We start from the raw sequence: 22,754 nt of genomic DNA, 5'->3' as shown, positions 1-22,754 counted from the left end.
TGAACATTCTATCTTTCACAGACCTCCTCCTCAGAGAGAGAGATAGAGCAATTATATACCAATGGCATTCTCATAGGAATATCAATCCCTTCAGAACGACAGTACGACCCTTGACCACGACGATACGACCCTGGGGCCACCATGATCAGGCGACCCCCTTGACCTACCTGAAGACCTTGGGGTAAAGTCAGGTCAAATGCTACGCCATCATACTCAAGGACAAACGTACACCACAGTCCTCAAGGAGGTTAAGGTCAGATACATATTGCACTACGTCTCTCGGAAGGTGAAAGGTCGGCCCCCAACAGTGGAGCACACACAGACATCGGGTAAGTGGCTTCGCCAAGGACACGACAGGAGAATCACACGGACGAAGATGAACGAAAACGACGATGATGGGTGACAGCTTGAATGAAGTCGTGGAGGACGTGTGAATGAGCGGTTGTGAGCCTGGTTGTGAGATCTGAGTTATAAGTGAGGGCAATGGACGAGTCATGCGAACGAAGATGATGAATGAAGACTGTGAATGAAGCCAACGAAGGAGTGATGTAAATGAAAGTAATATACGCGTGTAAAGAAGGCTGTGAATGAAGGTTGTCAATGATCTACAAATTTAATCAAATCAAAAGATACTATTCTGGCAAAACTTTAAGTTTCATATCAGATTATGCTCCAGGGATAAGCCAAAAAAATATGTTACATATTATAAAGAAAGTTCTATGCTAAGACATTATATAAGAAGAGTTCTAGACTAACACATTATATAAGAAGAGTTCTAGACTAACACATTATATAAGGAGAGTTCTAGACTAACACATTATATAAGGAGAGTTCTAGACTAACACATTATATAAGAAGAGTTCTAGACTAACACATTATATAAGGAGAGTTCTAGACTAACACATTATATAAGAAGAGTTCTAGACTAACACATTATATAAGGAGAGTTCTAGACTAACACATTATATAAGGAGAGTTCTAGACTAATACATTATAAGGAGAGTTCTAGGCTAACACATATAAGGAAAGTTCTAGGCTAACACATTATATAAGGAGAGTTCTAGGCTAACACATATAAGGAGAGTTCTAGGCTAATACATATAAGGAGAGTTCTAGACTAATATAATATATGGAGAGTTCTAGGTTAACACATTATATAAGGAGAGTTCTAGGCTAACACATTATAAGGAGAGTTCTAGACTAACACATTATAAGGAGAGTTCTAGGCTAACACATTATAAGGAGAGTTCTAGGCTAACACATTATGAGCAGAGTTCTAGGCTAACACATTATGAGCAGAGTTCTAGGCTAACACATTATGAGCAGAGTTCTAGGCTAACACATTATAAGGAAAGCTCAACATTAACACATCATAAGGAGAGTTCTAAGCTAAACACATTACATTTAAGTACACATTATTAGTGAGTTTTATGGAGAGGGGGAAGCATGAGTGAGAGCAATCAGAGGCTGGGATGCTGGTGAGGCAAGATGATGGGTGTGTAAGGTGATGTCAAGTGGAGATATCCAGAGGGAGAGGGGAGCATCAAAGACCAGGAGGGGGTGACCCTAATGACTGTGAGTAAAGGAAGGGGAAGAAGGAGGAGGAGGAGGAGGAGGAGGAGGAGGAATGAGGATGGGAAATGAAGAGGACAGGAGACATGGAAGATGTATGGGATGATACAATGAATGGAAGGCAAGGAGCACAACTTGGGAAGGAGAGGATAAGTTGGCGGGAGGCGAGATGGTGATAAAAAAGAAGAAGAAGAAGAAGGAGAAGCAGGAGAGAGAGAGAGAGAGAGAGAGAGAGAGAGAGAGAGAGAGAGAGAGAGAGAGAGAGAGAGAGAGAGAGAGAGAGAGAGAGAGAGAGAGAGAGATGCAGGAAAGAGGGCAGGGACGAGGAAAGAAGAGAGAGGGAGGGAGGTTCAGGAGAGGGGCACACACAGGAGGCAAGGTGCACCCACCCCTTGCCAGGATCGTCATCCAAGAGCATGGGGGGTGTGTGTGAGGAGGGAGGCCAGAACACCAGCCATTACCCCCGGCAGGATCGTCACCCGTGCCGCCCTCATCTACATAATAAAGTGAAGCCAGGGAGACAATCTAGACTTTTATTAATGAACCATTATCACTGCTCATCTGGCTGGCTGATATCCTGCCAGCCTCCTGCCCTCCTCCTCCTCACCACCACACGACGGTCTATCGTCTTGAGCCGTCAGCCTGGGCTCCCTAGCGCCGCGTGGAGCCCACCACCATCACCAGCAGCAAGCTGGGAGGGGGGAAACCTGCCCGAAGAATTGTGAAATCCCCGGAGACTCGGTCGCCACAAATTATCTTATTGATAGGCCACGGTTGTGTTCATATTAAAGCGGCGGGAGGCGAGGCCATACGGCCGGCCAGCCCGGCCTGGCGGGAGGGGAATGTCGCCCTTGCTGGCGGCCTCTCTGGCCCCTTAAAGACCCGCCTGGCAAATTAACTGCTCCTGGCAAGCCCTGATGCCCCGTTTATGATGAAGGCCTGACTGATGCAGACAACCAGGGTGGTGGGGGAGATGGGTGGATGATGGGTGAGTGTTGAGGTAATGGGTGGATGATGGGGGTGATGAGTTAGTGTTGAGATAATGGGGGGATGATGGAGTGATGGGTGAGAGTGGAGGTAATGAGTGGATGATGAGGCGATTGATGAGTGTTGAGGGAATGGGTGGATGATGGGTGAGTGTTAAGGTAATGGGTTGATGTTGGGGTGATGGGTGAGTATTGAGGTAATGGGTGTATGTAGAGGCAATGGGTGGATGACAGAGGTGATGGGTGAGTTTTAAGGCAATGGGTGTGTGTGTGTTCAGGCGATGGGTGGATACTGGGGTGCTGGGAAGGGGTGTACGAGGGAAAAAAACAGTTTGATCTGGAGGGGTTACCAGGAGAGGGGAAACGGGTGTACTGGTATAAAGCACAAAGTGAAAGGTATAAGGTGTAAGGTGTATGAGAGCAAGGAACGAGCACAGCAGAGTTAGAGAGGGGGAACAAAGCCACTCTGAAATGAATAGTGTGGACAAGGCCGGTGAAATTCCCTAAGTCTTCCATAAAATCATCAGGAATAAATTGTCAGTTAAAGATCACCTTAACAGGATGAGAGATTCAGTGGAAGAGTTATGGAGTTTGATGTATGGATACGTGGGGAACTCAGTGACAAGCTCAATAGAATTACAGCAGTGGAAGACGACTGTACGTCGAAAACCAATGGCATGGAACCGGGAGGAGGTCTTAGAATGCGTCCAGTTACCGAGAAAAGAACATCAACAGAATACTAAAGGGTTTAGACCCATACGAGGCTCAGGGTCCTGATGAAGTTTCACTATACGTGTTGAGGATGTGTGTGCAGATACACTAGATGAACCACCTGATACAATGTTCAGGACATCGCTGGAGAGACTTCAAGTTCCAAGGGAGTGGAGAAGCTTAAGGTCAAACCTATCTATAAGAAAGGCGACCGGGAGTAGGCAAGCGTCAAACCTCAGACCTGATGAGTATTGTCTGGCAAAGATCATCAGAAAGCAAATGGATTGCTACCTACAGGGGGGAAAAATTACCTAAGTGAACAACGGTTTCAGAGAGAGGAGGTCACGTGTAACAAATCTCAGATTTCTATGAGAGAATGACCTGTGTCCTCGATGGAATGGAAGGCTTGGGTGGATTGGTTGCGTTTGGACGGGCAGAAAGCGTTTGACACTTTCCCGCATGAGAGGCTGATTGAGAAGCTAGGTCAACATGCACGTATAAGGAGGAGACACCATCACCCGTGTGATATACAGGCGCATCTGTACAGTCTCATTCTAACGAGTTCCTCCCAGGACATCACTACCCTAACTCCCACATGATCTCAATCACTATCGTCACATCACCTCCTCCACCACTGCCAAAAGCTACTACAATCATATATCGCCTTCTACATCATCGCCAACACTATCACCACATTACCTTGCCACCATCGCCAACAACACTATCACATCACCTCTCTCACCATCGCCAACACATCACTTCCCCCACCATCACACCACCTCCCTCACCATCGCCAACACATCACTTCCCCCACCATTACACCACTCCCTCACCATCACATCACCTCCCTCACCATCGCCCTCCCCACCAAAGGTAGCAGCAGGGGCATCAGACCAACTTCTCTCATCCCAGGGGGAACTTCTACATATTTGCTCGTCAAACAACTTAATTGGCCAGGAATCACAAGTCCTCTAGCTAATGGGGATTAATAATCGGTTTTTTTTTGCGAGATTTTCTTCATTAGAAAAAAAAAATGTAAAATTAAACCTGAGGGATATATTCCACCAGCCTAAGGCGGTCCAGATCACGATGTAGACTCCAGACTCGGGCATATACTTCCAACCTGAAGCCTTCCAGTTCAATATAGAAAAAAAAAAAATGTATTCATAATTATGGAAACATTCCTCTGCACAGTTAAATTTCGTAATCATCCAGCTGATGCTCGGGAAATAAGCTGAAAAGAGAGAGGGGGGTAATTGGACCCACTTTTATCAATAATTGCCTTAAGCTGCACACCACGTTTATAGATGTGTATGTTGAATGTTACCGTGATGTATCAAAAGGCCAACGCCTGCACCATCAAAGACATTAAATAAATCTAATGTGATGAATTTCAAGTATCTTGTAATTTGGGAATTAAGCTTTTTAGATACAATTTGTACAACACGGTGGACGCAACCCGTATCTAAACCTGTTAAACATGGAATATTTAAGCGAGACTTCCGCTGGCTGGGGGTCCCCTGCAGTTAAAAATATTGGATTACACATATTTTTATTCACTACCGTGTATATGATGAGGCGGCCAGGCTTAACCAACTAGAAATTCAACTTGTCACCAGCAGAGATGTGATGAAAGACTTTTTCTGAATAATAATAATAATAATATACGTATTTATATATATACATATACATATATACAAAATATATGTTATACTGGCGGCGCGACCAGCTCCGGCATAGGAGGGGAGACTTGTTGGGTAGGAAGGCCTGGCGTATTCTTCTGCACCCTGGTGAAATACAGAGTGTGGGTGGGTGGGAATGGTCGGTAAGGAGATACAGGCTCGCTTATATTTGTGTACCCCGTTGGTGGTGGTGGTGGTAGAAAACGGGCATAGCCCGAGTCTTGTTGAAGAGGGAGATGATAAGAGCTTATTTCTCTATAACCGAGATGGAAACACACAAAATATTCACCACGCCTAAAATCAGATTATTTACGTTGTTTCGTGTGACCAAGAGGACCGAGGAAGAAGTGAAAGGAACGAGAGACAAACGAACGGAGGGACAGGGACCACAGATGAACGGACGGACTGACAGACGAATGGAGCGAGGAACGGACCAAGACACGAACAGACGAACTGACGGACCAGCGGACCAAGAGACGAATGTACGGATCGACAGACCAACGGAGGAAGGAACGGACCGATGTATACGGAGAGGGGCGTTCGGGTGGATGGAGAGAAGTGGATGGAAACACCCAAGAAGCCCAGTTCCCTTGTGGTTGACAATACGTACATCCAGGTGACCTGCACCATCACAAGCTAGTCAGTGTAACAACGTCTTGAAGCGTGACAAACAACGGATGCAGCTCCCTAGTAACACCCCTGGTTGTCCCAGAACAAGCACACAAGTGACCCACTAGCACCTAAGGTGACATGCAACACTCTCAGGTGACCTAACATCTCGGCTCTCGGACACCAAAGGAATGACATACGCAGGTGCAGGTGCTTCTAAATATGACTCACAACATTTACATATATGACTCACATTCATTAAAAATATAAAAATTTAAAATTAATTTATTTATTTATAATAAAATAAAAAATAAAAAAATAATTAAAAATTTTAAAAAATTTTAAAAATAATAAAAAAATAATTTTTATTTTAAATTTTTTATTATTAAAATAATTTTTTAAAAATAAAAATAAAAAAATAAAATAATAATTATTTTTAAATTTTAAAAAAAATTAATTTTTTTATTATTTTTTAAATTTTTAATATTTTTAAAATTATTTTTAAATCATTAAAAATCAATTAAATTTTAAAATTTTAATTAATTTTTAATTTTTAATAAATTTTTATTAATTAATTTTTAATTATTAATATTTTTTTAAATTTTAAATTTTATTTTAATTTTTATTATTTTATAATTTCAAAAATTCAAATTTTAAATTTTATTTTTAAAATTTTTATTTTATTTAAAAAAAAAAAAATAAAAATAATAATATTAATAATTAAAAAATTAAAAATAAAAATAAAAATAAAATATTAAAATAAAATAAATAAAAATAAAAAAAATTATTCATTTTAAATTTCATTTTCATAAATTATAATTTTTCATTTTTATATTTTAAATTTTAAAATTTTATAAAATTATTTTATTTTATTTTATTTTTATTTTATTTTAAATTTATATTTTTAAATTATTATTACTAAAAATTTTTTAAATTTTAAATTTTTAACTTATCAATTTTCAATACTAATTTTAATTATCATTTTATATTATCATTATCATCAAATTTAATTTTTTTATCATTTTAATTTTAAATTTTAACAAACATAAATTTTAAATTTTAATTTTAAATTTTATTAAATTTTTATTTTAATTATTTATTTTTATTTTAAATAATAATAAAAATAAAATAATTTTTATTTTTAATTAAAAATAAAAATTTAAAAATTTTTAAAAATAATTAAAAAATTTTTTTATTTTTAAAAAATTTAAAAATAATTATTAAAAATTTAAAAATTTAAAAATTAAAATATCATTATTTTAAAAATTATTTTAATTAAAAATAAAATAATAAAATTTTTTATTTTAAAATTAATTTATTTAAAAAATAAAATTTTAAAAAATTTTAAAAAAATTATTTTTAAATATTAAAAATATTTTAATTTTTAAAATTTTTATTTTTATTTAAAAAATAAAATTTTAAAAATAAAATTTAAAAATTTTAATTATTTATTATTTTTATTTACATTATTTTAAATTTCAAACATAAATTTTAAATTTATTATTTCAATTTTCAAAATATATAATTAAAAAATTTTCATTAAATTTTCAAAACATTAAATAAATTTTAATTAATTTTTTATTATATTTTAAAAATAATTTTAAATTTTTAATTTTTTTAATTATTATTATATTATTTATTTAAATTTTTAATTTTATTATTAAAATTATATTATAATAATTTAATTATATTAATTTTTTATATTAAAAATTTATATAAAAATTTTAAAAAAATTTTCATTAAATAATTTTCATTTTTAAAATTTATCAAAATAATTATAATTTTATTTTTACAAAAAAACAATAAAAAATTAAATTATATTATTATTTTATCCTTAATATAATTTAAATTTTCATTTTTATCAATAATATAAAAAATTTTTAAATTTTTTTTCCCTTATATTTTTAAAATAAAATTTTTAAAATTAATTTTTATAAATAAATCATTTTTCATTATTTTATAAATTTTTAATTTTTTATTTAAATTTAAAATAAAATTATTTAATTTTCATTTTTAAATTTCATTTTAATAATTATTTAATTTTAAAAATTTTATATTAAAAAATTTTAAAACAAAATTTTTTATTTATTTTATCAAATTTTAAAAAAAACATCAAAAAAAATTAATTATTAACATTTTCAATTTCATATAATTTTAAAATATTTTTATATTACATTTTATTATCATTATTAAATAAATTTAAATTAAAATTATTTTCATTATCATTATCATCATAATTATAATTATCATTATTATCATTATCATTATCATTATCATCATAATTATAATTATCATTATTATCATTATCATTATCATCATAATTATAATTATCATTATTATCATTATCATTATCATCATAATTATAATTATCATTATTATCATTATCATTATCATCATAATTATAATTATCATTATTATCATTATCATTATTATTATTATTACTATTATTATTATTATTATTATCATCATTATTATCATTATTATTATTATTAATAATACTGTGTGTCACACGTCCAGGGTAGAACTGCATACGGAGACCAGCGGACGGAACGCATGGCTCTGCTGGGGCACGTGTGAACCCATCCTGCGCACGACAGCGAGGCGAGGACGCATCAAAATGATCAGAGAAGATGAGTGTATACCCTGACTCCCGTGGGCCTGGCCATGGTCTGAAAGGCTCCTCTACTCCTACATGTCGTTTCAGGGATCAAGTTAACATCGCTCCTCCCTTGGTTCGGGCAGGCTGTTGGAGGCTGTGGCCCGTAGCGCTCACAACCTCTGCTTTCACAAGCTGATCAGTGCACACAAAACATTTTTCCCCCATTCACCCATCCTATGATTCACCTCATTTATTGTAGTTCCATTTGTCTCCTTATCCACTCCCAAGCATCTGATGCATTTCCACCAGGTTCTCTCCACTTATACACAAAACGACCTGTCTCGTCCCCCTCATTACCGTACACTTAATCACATTAATTCCGAACTCCCTTTTTTCACCCGCTCTCCCAGACCTGCAGACGTGGACATCTGCTTCTTCAACGTCTCTATCGAATTCGCCACCAGAGCCGTGTCATCTGCAAATAGCAATTGATTCAACCCCCTCTCCCTATAATACTGTAGACCCAACCTTCCCTCTAACACCATAGTTTTACCTCCCTAACCATCCCCGTCCATAAACGTATTAAAGAGCCACAGTGAAATCACACACCTTTGATGTAGAACCACACACCCTCTTCCTCCTCCCTTCCCACTCTTACTCTTCCGACCAAAACGGCCTTACATCTTGTAGCTTTCCTCCGGCCACATATATTCGTAGCACCTTTCACAAAGCATCTCCGTCAACCCTATCATACGCCTTCTCCAGGTCGAATATATGCCACATACGAATTCCTCTCTTTCTCTAAGTGTTTCTCACACAACATCTTCACAGTAAACATCAATCTACACACACTCTACCTCTCCTGAAACTAGAGTGCTCCTCACCAGTCTGGTCCTCTGTGCATGCCGCCACCCTCTTCAACAGAACTTACCAGGTACACTCAACAGACTTATGCTTTCGTAATTCGATCGTTCCATTTCATCCCCATTACCTCTGTATACCGGCACTAAACGGGATATTTGCCGGTACGCAGGCACCTCACCCAAAACCAATAGTACCATGGCAATCTTGACCAACAGATCGACAACACCGTCATCCCATTCCTTACAAAATTCAACAACAATCCTAGCCACTCCAGCCGCTTTCCTACACTGCATCTTTTACACGGCTTTCACCACTTCCTGTCTTATAACCAAACCATTCGCCAAGACTCTCATTCCTCGCACCGCCTCGCCCTAAACACCCGCTACTCAATCATCTGACATATTCAACGGTCCTTCAACAATACTCACACATCTCTTCTTCACCTCTTCTCTGCCATTTACCAAGAAGCCATCTCTTCCCTTCACTGATGTTCCCAAGTGTTTTTTCTGTTCTCTCCCACACTATTCGCCTCCTCCCAAAACTTCTTCCAGTTCCCACTGAAGTCTGCCAATATGCCATATTTTTCAGCACCAGCATCTTTCTCTTGATTTTCTGTTACTTTCTTTTGAACACCTCCCAATCACTCGTTCTACTTCGCAGCAGATACCGCCCCTACACTTTTTTTTTTCTTTCAATAGCAACTTAACTTCTTCATAACACCACTCTCTACCTTTCCTCATACGCCTACCTTTCACTTTCCGTATACCAGATACTACACCAGCAAACGTAAGCGCTATTTCACTAAACACCTTCTACTCTACGTCACTCCCCATATGTCATTTACTCTCACCTCAAACCAATCCTCACTCAATCTCTTTCGGAATCTCTACGCACAAGCCTATTTTCCTAGCTCATTCACTTTCACCGTTCCACCATTTCCTCAAACCACTATAGAGAATCTTACGCTCGCCTCCACCACAAGTGATCAGGCAGCCCACCAGCTGTCCCTCTCACCACATTAATATCCAAATATTCTCTCCTCTGTACGCCTTCCAATTACCACGTAATCCAACCCGTTAACCTTCAACTACAGTCGCCTACTCTTCTTTTTTATTTACCAATTACATCTCTGTATAAGTTATTTGTGCAACGTACAGTCTAGGACAGCTGAGCCCGGGGAAAGTTTTGTGTTCATGGCTTGCATGATGCCATAGAGATCTTGTACATCCTTGTTACACGTTATACTGGCACAAGAATGACTCAAGGTCAAGGGGCAAGGTCAAGGGCACTGTGTGAACCGAGGAAGAATTTCAAGGTCATTGTGTCTGCAGATCAAGAAGTTCAGTGGCTCCCTAAGATGTCACACCAGCAGTAATGAAAACAATTCAGATTTGATAACAGTCATGCGTAAGTTTTATAAACCAATATTTCTTTTCTTTTATAACTGTCGTGCTTGAGTTTTATGAGCCAATATTGTCTCTTGATAACTGTCACGCTTAAGCTTTATAAACCAATATTGTTTCTCATGAAAACCCCAGAAAAACAACTTCGCAAGTAGTACCTAAACACACACACAAACAAACAAACAAAAAATGTAGAATTTATGCATCGGTGTTGTCAACAGATGCAGCCTCTTACTTGTTTACGAGGTGCCGTTTTCTTCCAAGAAAACAGCGTCTGTTAAAGATCACGGCAAAGTGTCAGCGGTATAACAGCTGAAATATGTTGTGTGTGTGTGTGTGTGTGTGTGTGTGTGTGTGTGGTAGGTGGGGGGTGTTGAAGGTGTATCGTCAATCTCTAATGGCCACTTTTAACAAGCTGTCTGGAAGCTGTGGTTTCTCCGCTTATAATAACCGCTCTGTTGGTACGATATTTATCATCAAATTGTTCATATCTTCAGAGAGATATATCTAACGACCGAACCCATTCATTCAGTGAAACTGACAATATCTTCATCTTTCAAAGGGACAACAATGAAGCCGACGGTAAAACAAAATGTTAATTTTCCCATGTGACCCAAACTGGAAATAGCGGTCTATAATATAAACCAGGCGACCCACAACCCACCCTTGCTGGTCATCCAAAGTTGTTTCGAATGACCCATAACCTTCCGTGTTAGTATCACAAGGTCACATACACTAAATCTCGCGTGAGCTACAATATTCACAGGCGACCCACAACACTTGCATGGTAACCCACAACTGTCTAAGGTGACTTACATCCAACCCAGAGGGACCACAGCAAGCTCAGGTGATCCACGACAAACTCCAAGTTAACCACAACTTTACCCAGGTTATCCACTACACAACCAAGGCTGACCTGCAACATCTGAGGTGACCTGCAACACACGAAGTGATCCCGCTACACGATCGAAGTGGCCCACAACACCTGAGGTGACCCGCAACACCCCCCAGGTGACCGATCACACCCACGTAGATGCAACACTCCCATGCGGGGGCCTACTCATCTCAAAGTCCCCAGGTGACCCTACATACTTAGTACACCCGAGGTTACACTACTACTACTACACCTGTCAAGGCATACCACAACACTCGAGGCATAGTACTCCATGGTGGCCGTTCACACGTAACTAGGAAACCCGGGAGACACACAGGGACGCGCCTCACTAGTGCAGGACCGACCCTGACATACACACTCCGTAGTTTGGTAGTTAGCGTTACTGACCATGCGTCAGCAAAGGTCGGATCCGCTTGGGTTCGAATCCTGAGTGTGGCAGTCGGCCTCCACCTAGGTGTTCATCCTCCCCCTCCGCACTGGTCGATGAATGGGTACTTGGCTTGGGCTGCGGTGTGTGCGTGTACAGCATACGTAAGAATAAACACATGTTACATGTATACAAGGTTGAGAGACGGTGCAAAACGAGCATACAACTTTCCGAAACATACAAATAACACACACACACACACACACACACAGGTGAACATGGAGGACAACAGGCCGTGCCAGAGGTAATGGACCTCCCAGACGTGTCACTTATGGATGCCTCGGGAGCCGATAATCAATACTGGCGCTAAAATCGACTGCGTTTAGGAAAGACGATGGAAACGACGCGTCTTGAGCCGGGAGGGAAGGGCAGGGGGAACAGCGGACACAGAGGAATATAAGAGGGATGGGAGATGGCAACGGGAGGGGAGTGGAAGAGTGGGAGGGAGGAAAGACAGGAAAAGACAGGGAAGAGGGAAGATGGAGAGGTACGAGGGATGGGAAGGACGGGATATAGGGGCGAGGTGGGGGTTGGGGGGTGTGTAGGGGAGGGCAGATGAAGCCGCCTCCGTCAGTCCGACTCCAGAGAGCAGGAACCTCTGGCTCATATCCAGCGCTCATATCGTCTTCCTCCACTTCGTCATCTTCTGCTGTACACACTCGGTAGCAGCCAACTGCAACTGGGAGTAGGATCTCTCCCTAAATACGACCAAGTCCTTAAAAAAAAAAATGAGAAGACAATTACTGGATGAGCGCAAGAGTTGCTCCTCAAGACGAGCCAAGATGAGGAGGGGGAAACACCGAGGAAGACGGTGGCCAGGCTGGAGATAATGTACCTGAGGCAGACCTTGTCTTGTTTATTGATCTTGTCAACTATGACGTGACCCGTCACACTCCTCAACCTCCGCCACACGCCACTTAACGTTTACGCCGCTAAGCCACGAGCCACTTATCTCTCCCGTCACAAACATTACTATCACGTCACTAACCTTTCAAGATACAACAGAGACGCACCACTTCTCTTTACTGTCATGCTTTTGGCCACTAACCTCACACTATATGTCTCTCACGTGTCACTGGGAGGAACACCACTTAACTCCACCCTCACTCAACTAACAGATACGTCCCTCATCCCTTCACTCACGCTATCAATAGACAAACTACTTACCTCTGCTCCCACTACACAAAATGGCAAACCATCCCCTTTCCCTCTCACACCACCAGGAACACTTGCCGCTCCTCCCTGATCTCACGGCACTAACACTTGAAAGGCACCTGAGGGCCCTTGCTTCTTCTCTCACACCATCATGGGAAAAGTAAATGGATCTTAACTATTAACACAGCTCAGACAAACCACTTGCCTCCCACGTCACCAACAGACAACGCTCTTAATTTTCACCCTTCACCTCGCAGAGATAAACCATCTGTCTCCTCTCCCACACAACCACTTTGCTCCAACGCTGCTGAAATTCAAGCCACGTGCCTCTACTCTTACGCCACTTGGAGATATGATACTTTACTCAGAGCGGGAGACGAAGCCGCTATAACAAAGTACTAAATTCTACTCGCGCAAAACCAAAAGGATCCCCACTACTAACCCCCATCAAACGAAAGGAGGCAGCGCTATCTCGGGACAAAAGGATCCTCTACTCTCACAGGATGAGAGGAGAATCCGCTACGCCAATAGGACGAGAGGACCCAGCGCTCTCACAAGAGGAAAAGATTTATTACTCTCACATAAAGAAAGGATCCATTACTCTCACGGTACGAAAGGATCCAGTCCCACTATGACTGATCTCGAGCGGTAAGGTCCATCCCTTAACCCGACTCGGTGCAGAAGGAGAGGGAGGATCCAACAATAACGCCAGCTTCCACAGAGCCACAAGACCCACCGCTATCATCACTCAGAGAGAGAGAGAGAGAGAGAGAGAGAGAGAGAGAGAGAGAGAGAGAGAGAGAGAGAGAGAGAGAGAGAGAGAGAGAGAGAAAGAGAGAGAGATCAACTGACAACACTAACAACAGAGTACAAGGCTCCTCCCCCAGCATTACCGCTCAGAAAAAGATGACCCTTCAATCATCTCCAGGACGGTGTCGGCCAGAAATTACAAGCCTGTCGACACATTCTAAACGTCTACTGGGGTTCTCTCTCTCTCTCTCTCTCTCTCTCTCTCTCTCTCTCTCTCTCTCTCTCTCTCTCTCTCTCTCTCTCTCTCTCTCAGCTACTGCAGGCAGCGGTTGTGTAACGAGGAGACATGAATGATTATGTCGGGTAGGGACATACGGTCAGCTGGGCTGTCTGAGAGGCGAGTATCTGTGGGCGGTGTGGGTGGCGGGCTGAGTGGCTTTTTGGATAAGTGGGTTAGTAGCTGCTGCTGGGTGAGAGGGTGGGAGTGGAAATGCTGAGTGGGTGGATGCCTGTCTTTGTGGTTAGAAGGATGAGAGCGGATGATGACTGGTGGTTGGCGGGTTAAGTCGATGGGTGAGTGATTGAATCCCTGGTCGGATGGCTGAGTGGTTGGGGAGTGTGAGGAGGAGGAGGTTAGTGGTTGACTGGCTCGTAGGCATAGCTGATTAGGTGGGTGAGTGGCTGGCTGGTTGGCTGAGTGGCTACTGGCTTCTTGGAAGACGTACTGGTCGACTGGCGAACTAACTGAAGGCGGGACGATGGATGTGAGGGTGACCGTAGGTTTGTTAAGTGGTCGACTGGCAGGCTAGCTGGTTGGCTGGGTGGGTCCTCAGTGGTTGGTTGGCTGCATGGTCGGCTGGGTGGGAGTAGGTACGTAGGAGAGGGTAGGGTGAGAGAGCGGGCTGGCAGGCTGGGGAGAGTGACAGCCGCCCTTGATCCCTCGTCTCATAAAGCGATAGATTCCGGCCGTGAGCTGCTCTCCTCCTCCTCCTCCTCCGCCTCGCCCTCCACATTGTTAGATCTGATTCCCTCTCCCTCCCTCATACCACCACTCCTCTCCACACTAACTTTTTAATGTTCTTCGGCGTTAAGTTTTGGATGTGGTTGATAATTTGCTAGGACTTTTGTCGTGCATTTTAATTCGTGTATAATCTGCGCGGTTTATACTTCAAAGATTATCATCCTGAAATCTGGCTATCTTCATCCTGGAATTAGAGAGGTTTTTCATCCCCAAATCAGTAACTGCATTATTCATACTGCATTAACATCTCTATGATATGCTATGTGTTTCTTCACAGGGCATATTCCACTAAATCCTGACATTACCCCATGATATACATCCCCGCCACTTGAAGGCCCACGCATGCAACTTCCGACCACTTCTGCCCCTGTCGTAAGAGTCAGGGTGTGAGAGGGCGGGCCGTGCGGGTTACACCTACAATGACCTGCAGCTGAGTATTACATTTCAAAAAGCCCTGGAGACAAGTAAGTGATGTTGTCGAAACCTGGAAAATTATGTCTCGACCTTCGCCCGCTTCCATAATGCTTCGAGCCCCTGCCGAGGATGGTAGGACGGCGCTGTGTAACTTTTCCAGGGGCCGTGCTGGAAGTATCTCAAGAATGTGCAGGTCCTGTCTGCTGACGGGCACGACGCGCACGGCCCGGGCCTCCCCCACAGCACCGGGAGAGCGGCACGGTGTGGGTACGACAATAACAAAGAGTGAGCGAAGGTTAGCGCCGTTTCCCCTCGGTCTGGACGGCCTCGGGCCACGGAGGAGGGCGAGGGAGACAGAGAGGGAGAGAGGGGCAGAGGCAGAGGCAGAGGGAGAGAGAGAGGGAGAGAGAGGGAGGGAGGGAGGAGGAATCCAGATGCTATATTTGAGAGTCATTTTGGGAGGCTCTGGAAGACGACGATTGAAGTGGCTTTTATGCGACGCCGCTTCCACTTTGAGGCAGAACTGAAGAATGATGTGAGTGGCGCGGCGGCGGGCAAGACCTCGTTAGTGACACGACCCACCTGCTCACCAGCCAGACGCCCTCCCTCCCCCCACACAACCCCGGGGCCAGGAACCACCCGATGGAGAGAATGGGGGGTGGGGGGGGGGGTAAGTGGAGGCTTCAGCCAGGGTGAGGAGGGAGGCTTCCACCCGAGGCAGGGGGTCAGGCTTCACCAGGGGAGGATGAGGGACCTGGCTGGCTCGGGGGTAAGAGAGACTGATGGGAGAGCGTTGTGAGAAAGGCCGCACGGTGGGTGTCAAGTGAGATTCCAGGGAAGCTGTTGATGCCATATGGTCTGGGGAGGGAGGGTGTCCGCGCCACCCTGGTGGGGGAGGTGGAGGGTGCTCGCGTCACACACTCCGGCAGACATTCGTCCACACGATACAGGTGGAACGTTCTGCGCTCGCTGGACGTTCTCCACCTCCCTCCACCTACCCCAGGCCACGTACTTCATCCACGCCATCACTGATATCCTACGTCTACGTGTAGAATCAAGACAAATACACAAAATGAATCGATTGAAAGTCATTCAGTATCCTACTGCTGACTGTGGCGGTCGGCAGCGTGCAGCGTGAGATGGCGTGGGCATTCATTCTCCCGAAAGGCTCTTCGCATCAGACGGTAAGGGAACCTGACGGTGTGTCTCTGGGGAGACCGGCATCAAAGCGCCAAGGGCTCCGTAATCTTGGGGAATTCATCCAGAACTGATGGATTACAGTCGTTTAAGTACTTCCCGGGATCGTAAATCGCGGTTCGGGAATTCGCCGAGTCCTTCCCTTGAGCACAATTACGTGGGTTATCCCCTTATCATTATCATCATACAACCCCAGCAGCAACCCCCCCTTCCCCTTCCTATGGAGTTCCTCCGCCCAGGAGCAGGGAAAGTGATGGACTCCTCTAGAGCGAAAAGGTTCATATCGACGAGGATCTTACGTTCACTGACGATGATACAGCCTCGCCTGCGCTGTAGCCACCTGCAGGCGGAGTCCGGTAACACCACGTTACCCAACTTGAGAAGTTTGAACTTCTCAGAGAGGGGTTTTCTACGACATATAATGGGTTGTTACCGTAACTCTCTCTTGTTAATCATTCCCAGGTAAAAGCCTTATTGCTGTACATTGTATGCCACACGTACGTACGTATGTTGTGGATTTCCGGGAAGGTGGTCCTCCATGGGTCTTGAGTGTGGCCCTGGTGGTCCTCCGTGGGTCTTGAGTGTGGCCTTGGTGGTCCTCGGGTGTGGTTGGGGAACCGTAGGGTGGGAGGAGAGTATATGGGAATACATGGGAAGGACAGATAACAGGAGACCTGATGGTTCACAAGTGGTCATCTCTACAAACACACACACACAAAAATCGACAAATAGTGATGGAAACAGGACAGCCAAGCAGAAGGCACCTGCCTTAATGACACCTCCCTCCACCCACCTCCGTCCCTAGTACTCGTCAACTGCGTCATAGTACACGAATTTCAACGCATGGGGCTTGACCATCAAGGTGAGCTAGTGTTCGACAACATCCTCCACTCGATATCAACTCCTGGTTTCGTGGAAGGTCACATAGCTTGAGGCTAGACGCAGTATGGGCTCTGAGAACCCCAGATGACCTGTCATCGTCACCTTAGGTCAGAATTATCATCCAATGATGGGTTATGTTTTTGCCTTCAGTGTTCATTTACCATATGTACGTGTCAGGTTATCGTACTCAGCGGGGTGCTAGCGTACTTGGCGGTGTACGTCATCGTGCTCTGTCGACTGAACTAACGTACATACGGTATGATGTTATTGTAGAGAGAGGCAGCGAGAGAGTCAAGTCAGGAGTAGTGAGGTAAGGTGGTGGTGGTGGTGGCGTGGAGGGAAGGGAGCATCGGTCTGATGAACACTAGGTAAGTAGACACTTGGGAATCTGTACCAGTGGCGCTCTCGCTCACAAGGCAACGGCGCCGTAAGTGGACAGGAGGGAGGGGGTCAGGTCAGGTCACTGTTACGACTTAATATCCTGAAGCATCTGTCCTTATAGCAGCAACCCTACCTTAGCCTACCGAGGGTCGCTGAGTGCTGTAGAAAACCCACCCAAAATTTCAGTTTACAGCAGAAAGGCTCGTGCGTACACCTACCAAAACCTCTCTCTCTCTCTCTCTCTCTCTCTCTCTCTCTCTCTCTCTCTCTCTCTCTCTCTCTCTCTCTCTCTCTCCACACACACACACACACACACACACACACAGGCCAAATATCTCCACACAACTATTTGTTTATTGCTGCTGAAAATACTGCTCTCAGCCCGGCGAACCTGAATACGGATTTGGATTACGTGGTGAATGTTTCATCGAGCGCACATTTCCCAGTCGCGGCCTCCACATCCACGACCACCTACTACCTACCCGATGGGACAGTAAAATCCTCTGTCGAATGCCCGAAGTCCTAATCCAGATTTGTCACTGGGAGAACCTCAACGCTGACAATGGAGCTTACCCGATGGTTCTCTTATCGTTGTTGCTGGGAGACTGAAAACATGGAGTCTGGGAATATTCGTGGAAAAATGATAATGTCTGATTCTGACGAGCGTCAACGGCTGTTCATATGAAGGAGGAAGGACGGCGAGGAGGGGGAGGGGTCGGTCGCAATGATTGGTGGGGGTAAGAGCGGTGTAGCGCACGTGAGTGTCGGCAGAGACAGCATCTCGTTACGTCGTCTTTCCCAGCCTTCATCCGGGGACTGACGAACGTGGTAGGTCAGATCGGAATCAACGGAAGCGAAACGTCGCTTGGTGTCGTGGAGGTGAGCACCTCCCCAGCGGGACGCGTTGCCTCGGGGAGAACGGCACAGTGTACCACAGGACCAAGTCACCGGTGTGGGGCACAGTCTGCCTCATCAACACAGTAAAGCATCACTTGTGTCACCACGAGGCCTATGCTGAGGGTGCATGTATGTACCTCCCGCTGCATCAGAGATACGAGCAACCACACACACACACACACACACACACACACACACACACACACAAAACAGACACACACACAACACACACACACACACACACACACACACACACACACACACACACACACACAGACCGCCGGCTCGAGAACGGCGAGATACGGATCAGACGACTGTAAATGACGTATTATCCGCCACACCAACTTCATGTTGACGTCTTAATGATGGCAACACTGAGGGTCTTGGAGTTGAGTTGGTACATCAAAATATATGAAAAGAAAGAATAAAAACGGATGTTTCTCTCTGGGTGAGGCAAGTAAGAAGAGAATAAACATCTTTCTCCTTTTTTTTTTTCTTTCTTTCCAGGAGAGTAAACGATGTTAATGAAGGGATCGGGAGGGGTCGAGGCGAGGAACATATGTACGAGGAAGGAAGATCCTGCGTCCCTCCAACCCTCCTCTTACCACACCTTCCTCCCCCTTCATTAGGCTTGTGGCAGATCCCATCTATTTGTTTTTCCGTCTAAAGTTCCCCGGCGTTCTGGTCTTGCTCCTCATCTACCTCCCCTCGCCTCCTCTGACACACAGCTACCCACTGCGGCATCCAAACCCCCTCTGTTTTCTGCTCTTGCCTCCATTATGCCGTGAGAGCAGTCATCCTCACTGCCCCTCGCACGGATGACGAACCTTAATCCCTCAACCCTGGTCCCTCCCTATTACGTAAAGTCCCATCTCAAGGGCTTTGGTCATCAGGATTCCTTCATTAACTCGGTACGCTCTCGTGTCAAAAGGACCTTTTTATCTCCTCACCCGCGTTTTTTCCCGCACGGACGCAAAAATGCTCAAGTTTTATCTGGCCTCAGCCTGGAGGCGTGTTACATCATTCGTCCCCCTCAGCGCGAGTCTTGCTTCTTGGTGATGCAACAGTATCGTAATTGACGAACTTGTCTGTCCTCCTCCTCCTCTCCCCTCATCTTAGGACGATGTGTCTGCTCTTATCCCCTACCACCTGCTCTACCTGTCCTCTGGTGTATGTGTTATGGGCAGGCGCACTTCCCCCATCAACACACTAAGCAACAGAAAAAAAAAAAAGAGAAGTTCGCCACTGCACTGACCCGCAGTTCTGTTCTGAGGTGAACATTCAGACCACCTCATGAAGTGTCTTGATCTGATTATCCTGACTCTCCTGCCGCTAATCTTCACACCAAACGCCCTGACGGTGTTGCCACCATCCACACCACGTGTGCACGACGGTGCGATGCTTGAGCATGACGGGGCGACCGTTGAGCGCGACGGTACGACCGTTGAGCGCGACAGAACTAAACTGACCCTCAAGGGTCAAGTCAAAGGGTCAGTCAGGCCATCACACGCAAGGGTCGTGCAGCCGTCGTGCTCTAGACTCGTACCGTCTCTCCCACGGGGGACGACGTGCCGTCGTGCTTCAGAAGCTGGTTACTACTTGCTGAAGTGCTTCCCGCCCTGCCTGCCATCTATCCCCCTTCCCATCCCTTCCATCTCCTACTCCTTCACTAGCCTTCCCAGTCTGGCCTGCCTCTAAGCGGGTCTGAAACATCGTCATTTTTACAAAGATATTTCTGACCCCCAGGTGGGTATTTCTTTGTCACGTGGCTTCCTGTTACTGTTACAGTATCTCCCTCAGTGCCACTGTCAACGAGCAGGTCATGCAATTAAGTAGTTCCCACTCGAAGTCTGTACTGTGCTGATACACGTAACACCGAACCTCGGGTCAAAGCCTGTACTGTGCTGATACACGTACTAGTGACCCCCACCCCGTACCGTCCTGATACATGACCCGTACCGTCCTGATACATGACCCGTACTGTCCTGATACATGACCCGTACTGTCCTGATACATGACCCGTACCGTCCTGATACATGACCCGTACCGTCCTGATACATGACCCGTACTGTCCTGATACATGACCCGTACTGTCCTGATACATGACCCGTACTGTCCTGATACATGACCCGTACTGTCCTGATACATGACCCGTACTGTCCTGATACACGACCCGTACCGTCCTGATACACGACCCGTACCGTCCTGGTACATGACCAGTGCTGTCCTGATACACGACCCGTACCGTCCTGATACATGATCCGTACCGTCCTGATACACGACCCGTACCGTCCTGATACATGTATTATGTCAAGTCTTGCTTAACTCTTACTGTGAGAATGTCAGGTTACCACAGGAAGAAACGTATAATCAAAACCTCCTTTTTAACCTGTTAACCAGATGACATCCCTTTGCTTTCCCGTCACTGGCCAAATCTCCCCCAAAGTGACCAGGAAAATCATTTACACTTGGAAAAAGAGAAAAAAAAATGGCTAAGTCCCTATGCATAAAATAAGGAGGTTTCAAAAGACCTGACATACGAACTAATACGTTAAGGATGACAGAAAGTAACAAGAAGATGGAAACACAGACTCTGTATAGCTTTCGCGTAAAATTAAGGTGAATATGTCAATCATTTTTCCTAAATCCAAAAATATTCCCCGTTCCCTCTAACCCTAAGGACCAGTTTTATAAACCTATGTAACCCATCAAGAGTTGTTTATTGAAACATGTAATAACAATAATGTATGAATGATAACTTGCGTTAATGCAACCACAACACAAGTCATACTTCTATTTCAAAGATCGTAAACAAGTTGGGAAAACATTTTCTTACTTAAAGAAAAAAAAAACAGAGACACAATGGCGTAGAATTCTCTTGAGTTGAAAAACCTGAAAGTTTTCAGAGAAACTGACCCGTCAATACAGTGTTTCTCTCTGGCAATATGAACGTCAGGAGCAAGACAAATACGTCACAGGAACACTGTCATGCCTCCTACATATACGACCCTTATGATGAAGAATGATTTTTTTTTTTTTTTTTTTCCAAAAGAAGGAACAGAGAAGGGGGCCAGGTGAGGGTATTCCCTCAAAGGCCCAGTCCTCTGTTCTTAACGCTACCTCGCTATCGCGGGAAATGGCGAATAGTATGAAAAAAAAAAAAAAGAAAAAAAAAAAAAAAAAAAAATATATATATATATATATATATATATATATATATATATATATATATATATATATATATATATATGTATATATATATATATATATATATATATCAAGAGCATGATAAATATGTGTTACCTAAATCCTAAAAACTCCAGAAGAATCTAGGAATGCAAATCCATGTCACTTGGATATGATAAGTAGAGAAATTTAATCAGATTATGAAATATGTTGCCCATAATGGCCAGTATATATCAAAAATATTGAAGATTTTTCATTCTTAACCGAAGGTTAATTGACTTTGTGTGATTTGTAAAGTAGTAAAAACTAATGGTTATTCAGGGCATTTTAGCATGAAAAATAACTAAGACTTACAACTATTTACATAAGATTATTCATTTCAGCTTCCCGCAAAACTAAAAAAAAAAAAAAAAAAAAATGAAAACTATTTACATAAAATTATACATTTCGGCCCACTTTAAAAAGTTCATCAGGCTGTTATCGGCTATACTTTCTCAATACTCTTACTGCCTCCATTGTTGTTATATAATTCATATATGACTCTGAGCTTCATATATGACCCTGAGCCTGGTATATAATATGTGGCATGTCGTTAGTACATGTTGCACGGTCCTAGTGCAGTTGCAGGGGTCAGGTCATACTGGGTCAGGTCTCCTCTCCAGTACATGACCACAGGTCAACACATTATGACCAATCCTCAACATGGCGAGTCCTGCTGAAGGAGGAAGGTCATACTTCAACACTCTCTCCATCCTGTGTGTGTCCAGTTATTGTACTGGGCCTTCAAGTCCCACATCTAACCTGCTGTCTACCTCGAGCATATGATCGTATTCTGTTCGAAGAAAAAAACATCATTGCGAGGTGTAACTCACACACAGATCCAGCAGCTGTCTGAGCCTCAGCATCTGTTGTAGCATCATCGTTGGTACCCCACATGTCCACGAGACCAGCAGAGCTCCATACCGTTCCGCTCCACATGATCAGGGAAAGACTACCTTAAAGATATTACGAGACTTTGTCCCCCCCCCCTTTTTTTTTAATACGAGGGGACCATGTAATTCTATCAAAAATCATGCCCCCGAAAAAATCTGTCCTCCTATTCATACAGAATGAGAATACTTCT

Source organism: Panulirus ornatus, chromosome 2, assembly GCF_036320965.1.
Source record: "Panulirus ornatus isolate Po-2019 chromosome 2, ASM3632096v1, whole genome shotgun sequence".
Classification (NCBI taxonomy): domain Eukaryota; kingdom Metazoa; phylum Arthropoda; class Malacostraca; order Decapoda; family Palinuridae; genus Panulirus; species Panulirus ornatus.
The sequence above is the reverse complement of the archived record's forward strand: the minus strand, read 5'-3'. Positions refer to the sequence as shown.